Below are 5,006 nucleotides of genomic sequence, written 5' to 3'. Positions count from 1 at the left end.
TACGGAAGGAACGGCGCGGAGAGGGCTCGAGACAAAGCTCGACCCTAAACCGCGCCAAGTACGGAGGGAACAGCGCGGCTAAGGGCTCGAAACAAACCCTGAACCGCGCCAAGTACGAAAGGAACGGCGCGCAGTAGGGGTTTAAAACAAAGCTGGTCCCAAAATCGCGCCAAGTACGAAAGGAACAGCGCGGTCGAGACTCGGAAGAAAAAGCTTTCAAAGTGTCGTAGCACGATGCACACTGCTGTTCGTGTGGAACAAACGTGACTACCGTGCTGTACGGTGGAGTTCTGTGCGCAAAAGCGGCGCGTGTGTTTCTAAGCACCACAGCGTTGTGTCAAAAAAGAGGTGCCTGAGAGAAACGCATGCGACTGCCGTGCTTTGCGGCATAGCACCGTGCGCAAAAACGGTGCGCATGCAAGAGGTGTCAGAGCAAGCGAACTTGTGCCACGAGCAACAGGTCACTAAAAGCCTATAGATGACGGTGTTGGAGGAAAAGAAAAATATCGAGAAAGCACTGCGGTGTGCCGTGCGTAGGGACGGGCGCGCGTGCCACATGCCGCCGAAATATGGGTGTCGGAGAAAACAGAGTGCCGCGCGTAACGAGGGGCGCGCGTGTTACAGAGAGATATGCCCAAACGCATGAAAGTGTACGCAGGTGTCCTAAGGCAGTTTTTTTTTTTTTTTCCTCATTTTGATGTCGCCCCGGCTGACGCGGTTTTCGTTTTTCCGTGCCGCCCCGGCTGACGCAGTTTTTGCGCCGCCCCGGCTGACGCGGTTTTTGCGCCGCCCCGGCTGACGCGGTTTTCGCGCCGCCCCGGCTGACGCGGTTTTCGCGCCGCCCCGGCTGACGCGGTTTTTGCGTCGCCCCGGCTGACGCGGTTCGGACTTTGCACTTTTTGGCTCACCCCGGCTGGCGGCCCACTCACTCGATCGCCAGGTCTGTTTGCCCCGGTGGTTCCACCGCCAGGCTTAAGCGCGAACTTTTTTTGTTTGTTTTCTTTTGATTAAGCGCAAGCTTTTTTCTTTGTTTTCTTTTGATTAAGCGCGGGCTTTTTTCTTTGTTTTTTTTTTTTATTTCGCCCCGGCAGACGCGGTTTTTGCGCCGCCCCGGCTGACGCGGTTTTTGCCGCCCCGGCTGACGCAGTTCGGACTTAGCACTTTTCGGCTGTGCCTGGCTGGCGGCCCACTCACTCGATCGCCATGTCTGTTTGCCACAGTTTTCCCGGTGGTGCCGCACCCGGGCTCGCCCCGGCTGACGCAGTTTTCGCGCCGCCCCGGCTGACGCGGTTTCGTGCCGCCCCGGCAGACGCGGTTTTCGCGCCGCCCCGGCTGACGCGGTTTTTGCGTCGCCCCGGCTGACACGGTTCGGACTTTGCACTTTTCGGCTGTGCCTGGCTGGCGGCCCACTCACTCGATCGCCATGTCTGTTTGCCACAGTTTTCCCGGTGGTGCCGCACCCGGGCTCGCCCCGGCTGACGCAGTTTTCGCGCCGCCCCGGCTGACGCGGTTTCGTGCCGCCCCGGCAGACGCGGTTTTCGCGCCGCCCCGGCTGACGCGGTTTCGTGCCGCCCCGGCAGACGCAGTTCGGACTTAGCACTTTTCGGCTGTGCCTGGCTGGCGGCCCACTCACTCGATCGCCATGTCTGTTTGCCACAGTTTTCCCGGTGGTGCCGCACCCGGGCTCGCCCCGGCTGACGCAGTTTTCGCGCCGCCCCGGCTGACGCGGTTTCGTGCCGCCCCGGCAGACGCGGTTTTCGCGCCGCCCCGGCTGACGCGGTTTCGTGCCGCCCCGGCAGACGCAGTTCGGACTTAGCACTTTTCGGCTGTGCCTGGCTGGCGGCCCACTCACTCAATCGCCATGTCTGTTTGCCACAGTTTTCCCGGTGGTGCCGCACCCGGGCTCGCCCCGGCTGACGCAGTTTTCGCGCCGCCCCGGCTGACGCGGTTTCGTGCCGCCCCGGCAGACGCGGTTTTCGCGCCGCCCCGGCTGACGCGGTTTCGTGCCGCCCCGGCAGACGCAGTTCGGACTTAGCACTTTTCGGCTGTGCCTGGCTGGCGGCCCACTCACTCGATCGCCATGTCTGTTTGCCACAGTTTTCCCGGTGGTGCCGCACCCGGGCTCGCCCCGGCAGACGCGTTTTTTTTTTTCTTTCGCCCCGGCTGACGCAGTTTTCGCGCCGCCCCGGCTGACGCGGTTTCGTGCCGCCCCGGCAGACGCGGTTTTTTGCGCCGCCCCGGCTGACGCGGTTTTTGCCGCCCCGGCTGACGCAGTTCGGACTTAGCACTTTTCGGCTGTGCCTGGCTGGCGGCCCACTCACTCGATCGCCATGTCTGTTTGCCACAGTTTTCCCGGTGGTGCCGCACCCGGGCTCGCCCCGGCTGACGCAGTTTTCGCGCCGCCCCGGCTGACGCGGTTTCGTGCCGCCCCGGCAGACGCGGTTTTCGCGCCGCCCCGGCTGACGCGGTTTCGTGCCGCCCCGGCAGACGCAGTTCGGACTTAGCACTTTTCGGCTGTGCCTGGCTGGCGGCCCACTCACTCGATCGCCATGTCTGTTTGCCACAGTTTTCCCGGTGGTGCCGCACCCGGGCTCGCCCCGGCTGACGCAGTTTTCGCGCCGCCCCGGCTGACGCGGTTTCGTGCCGCCCCGGCAGACGCGGTTTTCGCGCCGCCCCGGCTGACGCGGTTTCGTGCCGCCCCGGCAGACGCAGTTCGGACTTAGCACTTTTCGGCTGTGCCTGGCTGGCGGCCCACTCACTCGATCGCCATGTCTGTTTGCCACAGTTTTCCCGGTGGTGCCGCACCCGGGCTCGCCCCGGCAGACGCGTTTTTTTTTTTCTTTCGCCCCGGCTGACGCAGTTTTCGCGCCGCCCCGGCTGACGCGGTTTCGTGCCGCCCCGGCAGACGCGGTTTTTTTGCGCCGCCCCGGCTGACGCGGTTCGGACTTTGCACTTTTCGGCTGTGCCTGGCTGGCGGCCCACTCACTCGATCGCCATGTCTGTTTGCCACAGTTTTCCCGGTGGTGCCGCACCCGGGCTCGCCCCGGCTGACGCAGTTTTCGCGCCGCCCCGGCTGACGCGGTTTCGTGCCGCCCCGGCAGACGCGGTTTTCGCGCCGCCCCGGCTGACGCGGTTTCGTGCCGCCCCGGCAGACGCAGTTCGGACTTAGCACTTTTCGGCTGTGCCTGGCTGGCGGCCCACTCACTCGATCGCCATGTCTGTTTGCCACAGTTTTCCCGGTGGTGCCGCACCCGGGCTCGCCCCGGCTGACGCAGTTTTCGCGCCGCCCCGGCTGACGCGGTTTCGTGCCGCCCCGGCAGACGCGGTTTTCGCGCCGCCCCGGCTGACGCGGTTTCGTGCCGCCCCGGCAGACGCAGTTCGGACTTAGCACTTTTCGGCTGTGCCTGGCTGGCGGCCCACTCACTCAATCGCCATGTCTGTTTGCCACAGTTTTCCCGGTGGTGCCGCACCCGGGCTCGCCCCGGCTGACGCAGTTTTCGCGCCGCCCCGGCTGACGCGGTTTCGTGCCGCCCCGGCAGACGCGGTTTTCGCGCCGCCCCGGCTGACGCGGTTTCGTGCCGCCCCGGCAGACGCAGTTCGGACTTAGCACTTTTCGGCTGTGCCTGGCTGGCGGCCCACTCACTCGATCGCCATGTCTGTTTGCCACAGTTTTCCCGGTGGTGCCGCACCCGGGCTCGCCCCGGCAGACGCGTTTTTTTTTTTCTTTCGCCCCGGCTGACGCAGTTTTCGCGCCGCCCCGGCTGACGCGGTTTCGTGCCGCCCCGGCAGACGCGGTTTTTTGCGCCGCCCCGGCTGACGCGGTTTTTGCCGCCCCGGCTGACGCAGTTCGGACTTAGCACTTTTCGGCTGTGCCTGGCTGGCGGCCCACTCACTCGATCGCCATGTCTGTTTGCCACAGTTTTCCCGGTGGTGCCGCACCCGGGCTCGCCCCGGCTGACGCAGTTTTCGCGCCGCCCCGGCTGACGCGGTTTCGTGCCGCCCCGGCAGACGCGGTTTTCGCGCCGCCCCGGCTGACGCGGTTTCGTGCCGCCCCGGCAGACGCAGTTCGGACTTAGCACTTTTCGGCTGTGCCTGGCTGGCGGCCCACTCACTCGATCGCCATGTCTGTTTGCCACAGTTTTCCCGGTGGTGCCGCACCCGGGCTCGCCCCGGCTGACGCAGTTTTCGCGCCGCCCCGGCTGACGCGGTTTCGTGCCGCCCCGGCAGACGCGGTTTTCGCGCCGCCCCGGCTGACGCGGTTTCGTGCCGCCCCGGCAGACGCAGTTCGGACTTAGCACTTTTCGGCTGTGCCTGGCTGGCGGCCCACTCACTCGATCGCCATGTCTGTTTGCCACAGTTTTCCCGGTGGTGCCGCACCCGGGCTCGCCCCGGCAGACGCGTTTTTTTTTTTCTTTCGCCCCGGCTGACGCAGTTTTCGCGCCGCCCCGGCTGACGCGGTTTCGTGCCGCCCCGGCAGACGCGGTTTTTTTGCGCCGCCCCGGCTGACGCGGTTTTTGCCGCCCCGGCTGACGCAGTTCGGACTTGGCACTTTTTGGCTGAGCCTGGCTGGTGGCCCACTCACTCGATCGCCATGTCTGTTAGCCACAGTTTTCCCGGTGGTGCCGCACCCGGGCTCGCCCCGGCTGACGCAGTTTTCGCGCCGCCCCGGCAGACGCGGTTTTCGCGCCGCCCCGGCTGACGCGGTTTTTGCCGCCCCGGCTGACGCAGTTCGGACTTGGCACTTTTTGGGCTGAGCCTGGCTGGCGGCCCACTCACTCGATCGCCATGTCTGTTTGCCACAGTCTTCCCGGTGGTGCCGCACCCGGGCTCGCCCCGGCAGACGCGTTTTTTTTTTCTTTCGCCCCGGCAGACGTGGTTCCCCCCCCCCCCCTTTTCGCTCGCCCCGGCTGACGAGGTTTTCGCGCCGCCCCGGCTGACGCAGTTTTCGCGCCGCCCCGGCTGACGCGGTTTCGTGCCGCCCCGGCTGACGCGGTTTTCGCGCCGCC

Source organism: Rhipicephalus microplus, unplaced genomic scaffold (assembly GCF_043290135.1).
Source record: "Rhipicephalus microplus isolate Deutch F79 unplaced genomic scaffold, USDA_Rmic scaffold_175, whole genome shotgun sequence".
Classification (NCBI taxonomy): Eukaryota; Metazoa; Arthropoda; class Arachnida; order Ixodida; family Ixodidae; genus Rhipicephalus; species Rhipicephalus microplus.
This window is presented reverse-complemented; position numbering follows the sequence as displayed.